Source organism: Lepeophtheirus salmonis, chromosome 6 (assembly GCF_016086655.4).
Source record: "Lepeophtheirus salmonis chromosome 6, UVic_Lsal_1.4, whole genome shotgun sequence".
Lineage (NCBI taxonomy): Eukaryota > Metazoa > Arthropoda > Copepoda > Siphonostomatoida > Caligidae > Lepeophtheirus > Lepeophtheirus salmonis.
Window position 1 is genome coordinate 17400568 of NC_052136.2, and position 13979 is coordinate 17414546.

Consider the following 13979-nt stretch of genomic DNA (forward strand, 5'->3'; position numbering starts at 1 on the left):
CCTAAGACGAGTTCCAATTTTAACTCCTTTTTATCAAACCTATTAATATTTCACTTTTTCTCGTTCTTCAAGGTCTATAAAAAGTAAATATACCAGTCATTTGGATTTTGGACCGTAGCTATGCCTGCCGCATGGGCCTTGATAATTTATTTCTGGGAACTCTAAAACAAGGCAAAAAAACTGCAAGAAACGTGATTATTCGTACTCTTTTGACGATAGCTTCGCATACTATAGCATTGATCTGGTTATCAAATAAAATCCAATAAACTGTGCTTCAATTTGTATCAATATTTAATTAACCTTTTATTTGTGATCATGGGCAAATTTTAGCCCAAAAATAAAGAAATACTTGTTTTATAAATAAATTCCTGGCTTTATTTTATATATGGCATTGGATAACAGCAAAATCTGCCGCCAATGCTCCCATTCACAATTTGCAATTGCATTATAACAGGAAGTACTATTAAGATATTGATAATGAAGTTGCAACCTCTATTTTGAAGAAAATGAGAAATCCTGGTTTGTATCTGACTCAGAAATTAGTAAAATTCACCTTATTCACAGAAATAAATATATTGGTTTCACGAAATCTAACTTAAATCATTAAGAATTACTGTGTATCTGGTATGTTATAATTTATTGTTTTTTTAGTAAAGAGTAATTAGCTTTGTTCAAGGGATTTTTTAAATTCTATTTTTGTATACATATGCGTCAAGATAATAATAACTTAGGAGAATACCTAAAAAGACTGGGAAAAATGTAAAAAAACAAGCATTTTTTAATATCTGGGGTAAAAGTTAATTATCAGCGCAAATAAAGGGTTAAAAACATATTTACACAAATTTGAACAGGTCTAATGTACATAGGGGAGAGTGAGGATACATGTTATAAAAAATCCTTTATTTTTTTAAACTGTCTTAAGTTTCACAATTTAAAAGATAATTCAACTACATGACATAGGTAGAGTTACCTTAGAAAAATAATTCCAAAGTATTTTTGATGGTGTACAGTAATTAATGGCCATTAATTGGTCTTTTTGAAACTAAGAAAAAAATAGGAGACTTGATACACCAGGAGGAAATATTTATGTGTTAAAAATTTTAAGGTCGTAATTCTTTATATCTGTAAGCATTAGGCTTTACATTTTAAAGCTATTGGCAGTTTAACATGTTTCATTCCATTACAAGTATCCTCACTCTCCCCTACACATCTCCACGACGATTTTTATAATCAGAGAACCTTTTTTTAAATAAAAGCAACAAATCACAGTATACTAGTATACCTAATAGAGTTAAATTGTTACAAGCTCAAAACATTCCTAATTTATTTAAAATGAGATTTTTCACATTATAAGATGACATTTTTACGTAAAAACAATCTGGATATATATTTGCATTGTACAGCATATGAAATTAAATTAACCCCACACTCGAGTCTCTCTGATCCTCTTTTTCATTAGTTAATTCCTTAGAATTAATGATATTTTTGAAGAGTGTGCATAAGCGTGTTGAATTGAATAGAAAAATTTGAGTTTTTATTATAGGGTATATAACTATTATTGAACCATTTGAGTCTAGAGACTAGAGTCAAATGAGAATATATATTTAATTTATAGCTATAGGTATTTATTATTTATATGTAGTAAATACTTTTGCCAAGTATAAATAAAATGTTTGGTATGAAAACAATCACTTCTAAGACATTCATAAGATTCAGGCTACTAAGCGTTCCGTTATTTTGGCGTTACGTTTATTTATTTGTTTTCGTTCTGCTTTGAGCATTCAGCAATTATTTACATTCTGTTCCGTGTTCCAATAATAAGTTAGTATAAGATACATTGTGGAACAGCAAATCGTAAATTCCATTTTGATAGTGTCAGGGAAGCCTCATTTGAGAACTAGGTTTCAAGATTTGTTAACAAAATATTTTGGTGAACACTAGCGTTCAAATGAGCTACAATTGACTAAAATCGGTTCATTCATTGTCAAAATGGAGGCCAAAAGGTAAAGTTTACCCGATTTGATTAGCACCCAGTATACCAACAAGAAAGAAAAACTGTACCGTGGACTTGTCGAGAAACTGTAGGAACGACCGCTACCTCGCCTATATTGTCGAAATCTGCAAACTCGATTTGTAGCCTCCCTCCTCGCCCGACATGAATCCTTTCGCCTATTTTACCTGCAGCTATGTCGAAAGTAGGGCCTGTGTTGTCTCCTATCCTAACGTAGATGCAACTCATCTCCTCTTTTCCCTCGCCGCGAAATAGGTCTCCCAAGTGTTCGTCTTTGGTTTATCAGCCCTTTAAATCATGTTTAAAAAGTAGAAAAAACATATAAACTAAATTTTGTAAGTAACATTGGAACAGAACGGTGAAATATCATAAATCGGTTCCGTTCAGAGTTCTGTTCATAAGCCTGATAAGATTATTTACATAATTTATGCACTCGTAACCGAGGAACAACAGTACCCCCAACCTCTCACTGCAATGTTACATTTTACTCCGATCATATTGACTATTCACTAGACTAAGTAATGACTAACGAACTATCCATGGCTAATTACTATGCTCAATGTGGCTACATACAAAATATATTCCCACATGTACAGAAAAAAACCATCTTTTCAAATTTTCTGATATAAAGAAATATAGTTCTGAATACCATGTTACCCAACTAACATATATATTTTGTCAACATGTCATGATTATTGGACACATTTAAATTTAATAATTAATTATTTAAGTGTATCATTTCCTGAAAATATTATTTAAGTTTATAGTGTAAAAATTCATTAAAGTATTTAATATTTAAAAAGTAAATTCGGTTTTTTTTAACTTTATATTTAAAAAATGTTTGTTGAATATGTATTGGGATAACTTCCTCTGTTCTAGAACAAATACATTTAAATTAAAAAAAGAAAAGATGATGTGATACAAAATATCATATAATGATATAAGTTATAGTTTGAAGAAAAGTTTTAAACGAAACTCGGGGAAAAAAAAATTGAAATTGATCTGTTCATTACCAGGAATGGAGATAAAATGTAAGAAAGAGTTTTAAAGATTAATAAAAATGAGGTTAAAAAAGTGAAAATTTTTACACAAATGTGTTAAAATTTTATATTAGAACAATCATTTTTTATTTATTTTTCACTAATTCTTAATGTTTGGTGTTATATAAATGTAATCTTCAGAAATATGCGTGCAGTGTACCTACAGCGTTTTCATACTTCTTATCCTTTTTTGAATCGGAAGAAACCATTTTTGAGGTACAACATAAATATAATATTGACAGATTATGTGTAGTTCAATAAAAGAGTCCCATAACGTTACCAGAAATAAAAAGAAAGATGTTCTAGGAACTTTGTGTATTCATGTATCAATTATCATAAATCATAGGGCTTGGCATCAAGCGAGTGTGTGTAAAAAGCAGGAGCGAGAGATATGGTACTATTGAATAAATGTTATGGTTTCGGAGGATAGAATATCACAAGATGCTCGTATAAAAATGAGAATCTTCTATATTTCACATTGCTCTAGAAGAGTGAATATAATAAGTACCTGAAATTTTCAAATTCAGGAATATCTTATTTGCTTCGTTAAAATTATGAAAAAACTTCCCAATTTCTATATTACAGATTTATTAACAAATATTAATAAAAGTCGTTAATATGATATGTCATACAATGAGTAGTCAGAAAGTTATGATTATCACTTAACCCGTAGAAGTAGATTACTAGTAAATTTAGACATTCCGTCTCCAGCCTCTCCAGTTTTTTAATGAATTCTGATATCGGGGGCTGGTTAAACAATGCACCATCCCTAGAACACCTTCAGGGCGGTCTACAGTAAGATACCTAATCTGGCAAACTATTGCGAGGGCACCAATAGTTAAAGTTATTTTTACATGTGCCCGTACTAATTGTATATTTAAATGAAGTCTAACGATAAATGTTTTTTTAACTAATTACTAGTAAATTTATAAATTAAAGTATTTTAACGTATATTTGTGATATTAAGTTAAAGAAGTATATGAGTAAAATAAAAAATACAAATAAAAAACGATTATAACTAATTATAAGGAAAAATATTAATTAGAAATTTTAATAGCTGCTATACACAGAAAGTGAAACAGATTAAAAATATCAACCGACACTAAATATTACAAATTATTAAGGAAAATGAAACGAAATTGAAGTTATTAAAATTAAAATGACGAATGGATTCAACAATTTAGTAGGGAAAAATGTAAATTATAAATGTACAAAAATAATAAGTCATTTTTATACAGAAAAAAATATACTAATTTTAGTAAAAATAAAATCCGTCTTTTTCCTATCATACTTCAAATTCCATCTAAAATCCTCATTTTTCGTCATCAAAGTAATTTGTAAAGCTAAGAAAAGAAAAAGTAAATTTAATGTTCAGTATTTAAAACGACTTAAATAAATTGTACTTCAACATATTGGAATCCATGAAGCATATACAATTCTTAACCCGAAGAAACTCATGTAAAACAAAATATTTGCAAGCCATTTGAAGCTAAGACCACCTTTGGTACCATTCATGCTTTTGTTTCGGACTTTATTACTATAGTTCTCTTAACACCTTCTCTCGGAGATTATGAACATTTAGCTATATGCTAATCCTAAATTTAAAGAAGTATTTGTTTAATGAATTTTTGAATATTGAAATACATCAAAAATTTCTTACCCACGTCTTTACACGAAGAAACTAATGTTAGACAAACTATTTGCATGCCATTTGAAGCTAAGACCCCCTTTGAGACCATTCATGCTGTTGTTCTTGACCATATTACTGTATTTATGAATACATAGATGTAATTTATTCTTAAAAAAGTTATTTGATAAATACCTACTCTAACGAATCTAATATTTCATTATTGCATTCTAAAATTAGCTTGTTCCTGACACCTTTTACTGATAAACATGATCTTATTTTTGTATGAATGACTCTCAATATGCTAAAAGTCCTTTCTAAGTCACACTTTACAATAACTGTGTTTCTGCAAATTGTCTTCTCAAAATTTGCTAGATCTCGCAAATCGTTGTACGCTGGATTTTCATCTACAAATGCATTTAATTTTGTTTGGAATTGCTTTTGCTTGATATTTACCCGTTAATGTTCGACAATAGTCAAGCTAACAAGTAAAGAGAGTCTTCCTTATAAAACGGCAATGGCCTCGGTAATTGGGTTGAGATTATGATTAATTATTGACAATTTTTCAAGAATAAACTCATCATTTATAATCTCCTTAGCTTTAACGACCGTTGGTGTTTTTTCATCAAGATTGTTTAAATATTCCCTGATTACTTCGAAGTTATTGAAATAGTAATCAACTGCTTTCTACCAAGTTTCCTAGTGTGTGGCGATAGGTGCAGGAGGTAAAGGAATTTGGTAAGAAGCAGTAAAGTTCAATTTTCTTAGCCCGGCATTCAAAAACATTTTTTTAATTTCTGAAATGAGCTAATTTGTCTTTACGTACAAGTTTAGCCACGTTATGGAGTCTATCAGCTACACAAATAATATGTTTTAATGAGGAGAAGCTTCTTTTTGAGGTCTTCGCCCATTTTTTACAGTAGGGCGCTCCATCCGTGATGGAAACTTTTAACTTATTTTCATCAAAGTCCAAACTAAGAGTTAGTTGAATACTCGGAACGACAAAATTTGCAACATTAACGGCATTAGCAACTTTTATGTATATTGTGTTGGTTAGATAAGGAGAACCCAGGAAACGGCCATCTAAAGGACACATACATAAAACTGTCATTGATCGTTCCCGGTTGCCTTTAGTCTCATCAACAGCTATGAAAATATCCTTATCTCCGATTTTCCCTTTAATTTTGGAGATTGCATCTTTGCTGACAACCTCCTTCTACTAGAGACGGCTCTATCGGCATCATATTTCTTCATAAACTTTGATACAATGGAGTTCTCCACAAAAGAAAAAAGGTATATTACAAGAAACTAGCATCTTTAAGAAGTAGGTGTTAGATTTGTCAGAATCATCATGAGTCAAATGTTGTTCGGATGCATTCATACTCTTGATGTGGGACGAGGACATTAAGTGTCGTTTAACTCTGGATGGGGGCTGTAAGAGTACTTTCATCGGCATATTCGACAAAATATTTTGTTATCGTCCTGTAGGTAGCTCCAAATTTCATGGCCTCCATTAATTTCAGGCGTAGGGAGAATTTTTCTTCTGCATTTCACTAATTTTATTGTACAAACTCAAAGGTACTCGGCGATTCTTTGAGGAGATATTAGCACAATAACAATTCGAAAAAGAATGAATAAATAAGAAATAAGGCAAATTCTACAAACTTTTTTCCTTTTATAACCTCAAAATAGTAATTTATTTGACCAAACAGCCCAGCTATTCCCATAATATATTCCATGGTATGTGCGTATTTAGTTTCCAAAAAATTAATTTAAATATAAAATATCGGAACAGTTGATTCTTTGTAAGTAACTCACAAAACCTTTCTCATTCACATGAAGTTATCAAAATATTCTTACTAAAATGAATAATACTATCTGGAGGGTGGTGTAACAGTATGTATTTTGGGGGTGCATCATAAATAAATTTCAAAGGGTATTCGTTTTAAAAAATAATTTCTTGCACCCCAATTCAGTTTAAAATTTAAAAGTATTTAATAATATCTTTCAGGAGCCCTTACTCTCGATTTGTTTGTGAAGAAACTAATATTAGTAATGCCCCATTGATAATTTATATATATAATAATAATAAATCTAAAACTCTTGATGGAAAGGTATTTTTTTGCTTAGAACAAAGTCCCATTCACAAAACAATAAAATCATGTTAATCGAAAACTTAACATTATATGCTTAAAGGATCTTGAAAATGATTTGTTCTTTCTTTTATATAGAACAAAGACTAATCCCTATCTCAAAAAGTTTTTGGGAATTTAAAATGATTTAATGAAGATTTTCACAATTGTAGCATCACTAATTTTAGTTATGACTGTCAGCAAATATTTCGTCTCTCAATGTTACCATATTTTTTATGGCATTTCCTCCTTGGCGTGATTTTTCCGCTCAGCCCAATTTGGAAAATATTCTCATACCTTATTGTAAGATTAAGAGGGCTTTGGATTAAGATGTAAGAAAATACTTATACAGACTATATACAGTGTCCGTAACCAACAATGCATCATAGAAGACAACATTAACAAACTCATCAAGAGCTCAAACATGATTAAAGTTAGCACTTTGAAATCTATGAAATCGTGAAAAAATAAGTCTTCGTTCCTTAAAATTCAAAATGTCCACATTTACCTCAATTTCAGCTTTTACACGAGGTGAGAAGGCCTTTCACACTCCTGCTCAATGGAGGCCTTCCACTGAACAGTATTTCTGTGAGGGACAGCGGAGGCCTTGACCTCAATGGCGCCCAAATCACATAGTCAAGTTGGTTCAGATATGATTAGGAAGGGCCCAACAATGTCTAGGGTCAGAAATTAAGAGAGCGAACACGCCAGTTTCAGCCATTTCAAAATAGCTGATTACACATCCAAATAATTAAATAATAAAAAAATACTTAAAACTTAATACAATAGGATAAACTTATAAAAATGTATAATATGTAACATGGAGAGTTAATTTAAAAAAAAATGCATTTATTTAGTAATTTATTTTTGTAATTACAAAATTGTTAAATTTAATTAGTAAATATTTTCTTTTTTTTCAATTATTTTGCTTAATTATCTTTCAAGAACATATCTCACTCTTTATTCATTAATAACATCTTAACAACTGTATCCAGGGAGTACAAAATTATCCGTATAGTACCTACTCAGCTTTATAAATGGAATTGGCATCACTATTAGCGTGATATAGTCTGTTATTTGTTTGTAATAATATCAATTTCTAACCATAAATTCGAAAACATGGCTTTAAATATAACTAAAAATATTTTGCCCGATTTTCAAAAAAACAAATAAACAATAACTTTAATTCAAAAAGATCTTAAAATTATGAATACATATTAACGAAGTGGGCATTAAAAGGTCTTATTCAACTCTTCAGTTGATCTGGAATTACTGATTTAGTATTATTCAGCAGATGATCCACAAAGTTAGAAGTCAGTGTAACACACCTGTGATAAATTCATTTTCAAGGTGTGGAAAAAGTTGGAAGTTGAGTTAAAAAAAAACAACAACAAGTTTATAAAAAATGAAATTACCCTGAAAAAGTCAATCACTTAGAGGGAAGGCATGCTATACTTTGAGTATGGGGACCCTTATCAAAGGAAGATTTGAAATTTTGTTCCTAAAGAAGAAATTACAAGATTCGAAATTCCCTTAAAAATATAAATTATATAAATTTAAAGAGTTAGTAATTTTATAAGTCTTTAGCGTAGGAACTGTAAAATTTACACATGCCCTTCCGCCAACGCTGTTAAAGGGCATTGCTATTAATGGGTATCTCTATATGAATGATCCTTCCTTTAAAAGAGATTAAATCTATTGAGTGAGGCATGATAGTTTTTTCCAAAGGGATGGTTAGTTTTTTCCAAAGGGATGGTTAGTTTTTTCCAAAGGGATGGGATCCCTTACTCGTTAAGGGTAGGCGTGTGGATCTGAATATCTGAAAAAAAAAAATAATTAAGACTTGTATTGGTTTTCATTACTTCATTCAGTATACCTAATATTCACATACTATTTTGGAATTATTTATGTGAATTAGCGCATGCTACAAAATTATTTTAAATGTCTTAAAACAAAATAATTTGTACTAATATTCTTCCTATGGACTAACTATTAGCACCGAAAGGCTCTTTAAGAAACTTTGTATCAAAATTATTTTCCTCTCTTACAAACTACTTATTTAATGAATGATGATAAAGGGTTCTCAAAAATGAGGCCATGATGTATCATTATATGAAAGTGTAATAACGAAGAATACATACATTAAAAGGAGAAGTAAATTTTTAGAGTCGCTATGCTCCAGATTCAATACACTACTAAGACTTTGAAAGTAGAGACTTAAATTTTGTTGCTTGGACAAAGTGGAAACCAAAAAGTATATAAGATGTCGAAATCAACAATATAAAATTAAGACCATATTATGAACAAGGTTTTTGAAAGGTCAAAACTTTTAAGATACTCTGATTCTTGAAGAACTCGAGGCCAATAAACTAATTTAAAAAAATGTTCATTCGTAATGGTGTTAATTAAAGGAAATGATTACCTACACATAATTGATAAAATGTAGGAAGCATTGGCGTAGAAAGAGTTGATAAATGAACAACTTACATAAAAAAAAGACATGGTAAGTTATCATGCACCGTGATGAATTGTAATTCATGATTCAATCTCTAATGTTATCCTTATATGTATTTCATTGGCATTAAAAAGGAAAAAAAAGCTGATTCCTGATTTGTTCTCAAATATATTTTTAATCTACTATTTTTTTTTATAGCTTTGAAAATATGAATTATAATTTATTTTATTGATGAGCAGTAAAAACTTATATACATCTCTTTCATAGGTAGCCATGCTAATCGGTTGCATTTTTTTAGCTCATCTTTTCTTGGGCTATCATTATCATTCAATTCCTGAAGAGTTAAATTCCTTTCCTACTAAATACAAATATCATTGAACATAGATGCATAAAAGTAACTAATGAAACGTCATGACAGCTGAGCAGCTCTCCTCTGAACATTCTTCTTATTGTTAGGGTACCATGTTAACTTTCGGTTTCTTTTTTTTAGCATGCCCAAATCCTACTGATTTAATAATCATAACTCATAAGCATCGCCGTACGTTAGTATTGCACTTTGATCGCTTCAACGGTCCAAAAAAACAAAACCTTATCCAACCGTCCACCAATCCCATATATAAATATAGATGAATTAAGCCATAATTAATTATTAAAATATATTATATATAACTTAAGATCAACTCTTAGTAGTACTGAGTCATTGTAATAAAATTACATATTTGTAGCACGTCAACCCAAATGGAGCCAGAATAATTTTTCTCTAAACTGAACATGGAATACATTTTCCAAGAAATTATAGTTCATTTCAATGAACAAATGATTCTGATTAATCCTTTGGAGGCACGGCAAATTGTACTTAAAGTAGCCAAAATTCACCGCCACGTTGATAAAATTAGGAAATTATATTTCTAAGATAATATTGGGCCAAATTAAGTCAAATAGATAAAACGAAGTTTTTAAACTAGAGTTAACACTCTTGGGGGTATTTGAATTCATCCTAGAAATGTGAATTCAAAAGCTATCATTGACTGTAATATCTCTTTGAAATATTGCCTGCCATTTTATAAATATAAATGAATGCACCTTTGAATATATGATTTGTATAATTCTTATAAAAATAAATAGTTTTTTTTAGCCAAACCCATGTAGGCGACATTGAAAAAATATATTGCAGCCAAGATTAATAGAAATACTTATAACATTGATTGCAGCCTGTAACGTTAAACATAATATCTAACTCAAATATCAACTGAATGTGAAGAACTTTAACTCCATACGAAAAATATGGTGTGTGTCTTTGTTTTTTTATTTCTGGCTGTAAATTACTTTTGAAATAATTAAGAGCGTGAGAATATGTTTGATTGAATACAAGATAAATTAAATTATTACTGCTTAAATCAGAAATATCATAAATGTATCACGGAAAGTGGAAAACGCATTTTAACTGAGAGTTGGTGATTTGTTCTATCTGTCAGAAGGACAACTTTAATGATCACAAAGTTAAACTCTTCAAGAATGACCCCAGCTTCAAGTATCAAGTGAAAATGGATCATAAAAAGTAGAAAACATTTGCTGTAAGAAAACTTCCTCTGTTACCTCCTCAGTCACTGTTTCCTCCTATCCAGATGACCCTGCTCCAGTTGAAGCCTCACTGCCTGAACCAAGATCTGAAGAGTCCTCAGGTAGATGGCAAATACTCCAGAGACTTTCAATATGTCTGGTTCTGTAAGTTCCTGTGGCTAGAACTTAAAAAGGTTGCGGTTGAAAAGTCAGCAAGTCTTTCGCCTGTTCCAAATTTCCCATTTCCACCCATGGGAATTTTGAGTTCAAATCATGGAAAAACTGTTCCTCGGTGAAAGTTCATTCAACAAAAAAAAAAAAAAAAAAAAAAAAAAAACTATAAACGGAAAAGTTGATCAATTTCTTCAAATCAAAGAAAAAGAATATCTCGGCTCTCGGCCAGATTCAGTCTCAAAATGCTGAGGAAGTTGTGAAGTAGAGAACTTATTCGAGGCATCTTTTCCAAACTGTTGGACTCCTTGAAAAGCAAAGCAAGGATTGACTTTTAGGGGTAATTCCGAAGCAAGAGAAAGTTGATGGAATATAATGAAAATAATCAAGAAAACTTCAAGGATCTTTTCTCCCTGCGTTCCACGACAATCAGATTTTCAAAGAGAAACTGGGGGTCAAGGTCAAAAGATTTGGTTCAGCTGGAGCAAGTTTTGCCAAGTGGATTTTAGCTGAAATATATTATACCATCCACAGTGACGGAGAATATAATTGAAGATGGAAAAGTCTTGTGCCAGCGAAGATGACTACTGGTTCTCTGTGATTGTTGATGAGACATCACATATGTTAAAAAATGGAAGGAGACCCCCCTCCCCTGTGTGTGATAAGGAGCTTGCCAAGATGATGCCCCTGAAGAACCAGTCTGCCACCCACTCTTGTTTCTGCTACAGTGCTGTAAACGCTGCATCGCTTGAGATGGTCAGAATTATGAATACCCTCTTAATAATGAGAAAAGATAAATATACATTGTCAAGTTCAACAGCAATTTTTCTACTCAACAGCATCTTTAGTCACAAATTTGTTTTTGCCATTAAACTGTTGAAGACACTCCTGAGACACACATATAGCTAGTCAGATGAACTTCAAGGCAGAAAGGTTGGCCTAACATGTCAACCTATTGATTAGGACTCTTGAAGATCTTAAGAATGAGAAAAGCTTTGACGCAATCTGGAAACTTACTTTAGTTGAAGTCGTCTGAGCTGAAATAAGTAGCTGACCAGGAAGACTCAATTGATTTAGTCTTTAAGGAGGCGAAGATTCCAAGGAGAGTAATGTGGAAAGGAACAACTGAATCCTAGTTCCGTGAAACACATTTTGATGTTGCAATCAATAAGATTGTGTCGGAGCTTGAGAGTAGATTTCCCACCAACTATACAGGCATCAAAATGGACCATTGCAATCGGTAGAGGTAGTCTGTGTCATGGAGCTTGTCGTCAAGTGCTACAGACTGGATCTTGAGCAGCTCCAGTCAGACCATGGAAGATTGCATGGGAATTCAAGGTTAATATTATATTTTGCATCATATGTTTAAAATTTATGTTTATGGTTTCGTCACAAATTTCTCAGGAGTTAATAAGCTCGGAGGTGTTCTGCCTGATGCCGGAGCTATACAAGGTGATCGTGATCATGGCTTCCATGCCCATCCTCAGCTGTGAGGTGGAACGCTCATTCTCCTATCTCAGAAGGGTAATGTATTACATGAGGACCAGCATGGGTCAGGAGAGACTCTCGTCCCTCCCCCTCTTGAATATGGAGAGGGTGATTCTGGATAAGTTACTCCATGAAGACATGGACAGTTTCATTGATACCTTTGCATCAAGGAAAGAGAAGAGAAACTTCTTCTTCTAAATCATGATAAAAACACATGCATGTTTTCTTCATTTTTTTCAAACACCTCACCCCGTATACATACAAGCTAAGAACATAATCTGCCATCCTTACTGTCGATGTAACTGTTTCATGGGTCTATTATAATCTCGTTCATTAACTTCCTTCCGTTATTATTTTCTAAATATTTAAGGAGGTTTAAATTGTTTAGACTTAATTTTATAGTTCAAAACTTTGGGCCTCATTCTCGCCCCGTGCATTTTATAGTCCATTATACTCCTTCCTTGGTGAGTAAGTCGGAATTGCCTTTCCGTATAGAGTTTTTCCTTTTGATTTTATTTTTCTCAATGTTTGCCTGAAGAAAATAATGGTCAGACAGTCCATTAGACTATATTCTATATATCCAACCCTCTCAGGGCTGTTCAAAGCTAAACTAATAAAATATAATGACATTGAGCTGCTATTTTCTATAACGTTCTTCAAATTGTCAGGGTTAGCACGTTAATTTTCGGCTTCTTCTTTTTAATATAAAGGATTTAGAATATCTTTGGGTATAACCTTGTATTTATATTAACCTTGAGATATCCCAATCTTGTTTAGAACTACCAAATTGATTCGAAGCTTTTCTATTAGAAAGTCATATAACGGAAAAAATATTCCCCAATTTCTGAGTATTTTTTTATTATTATTATAATTATCAAATTACGAGTGATTTTTATTATTCATTATGGATTTGGAACCCAAGCATTCATCCAATTATTTATACAACTTTATCATTTTTTAGACACTTGAATGTCGATGAAGTATTTCCTGAGTCAACAAAATCTATTTAAGTGAACGAATGGAAAATCTTGTTTCTAAGGACGGAATCATTAACCGTATATTTGATAAAATATACAGTTCTCGCCTATGGAAAATTATGTCATTTATGAGCACACACGAATATTTACTCAGGCTTTGAATATAATTGAATGTAGTAGGAAAAGAAGTTCACTACTCAGGAATTAAATAACAATAACACCATTTTAGGAAAAGACAGTTCATTCTTTAGATTACTAATTCCAAAGAGCGGGTCATTTTCAAAATACACACGATTTACAAAACTATGTATGGGTTATGTAGAGATGAAACTCATTAAACATTTTGCTTTTTTTCATTTTGAGAAATCCTCCTAAATTCAAAGGAATCTAGAAAATAAAAGTTAAAAGAAAAGATATGCATAAAAATGTATGTAGGTATGCTAGTATAATGTGGATATGACTGAATAATGTGAGTTGGAGCAAAAACAGGAGTGCCCTGCTCATTGGACCTTTATATA

General features: G+C 31.5%; 1 long non-coding RNA gene across 2 annotated transcripts; it reads right to left on the reverse strand.

Moving 5' to 3' along the window:
• Window positions 1-4073: 4073 nt before the first annotated feature.
• LOC121120846 (uncharacterized) lies at window positions 4074-7978 on the reverse strand. 2 transcript variants are annotated; one of them, XR_005865228.2, is made up of 3 exons: window positions 4712-5355; window positions 4455-4646; window positions 4184-4394 (listed from the first exon to the last, which is right to left on the reverse strand). It is a non-coding gene; the product is annotated as an uncharacterized lncRNA (long non-coding RNA). The 2 variants fall into 2 exon arrangements; XR_011780804.1 differs by having other exon boundaries at window positions 4074-4394; window positions 4455-7978.
• Window positions 7979-13979: the final 6001 nt, after the last annotated feature.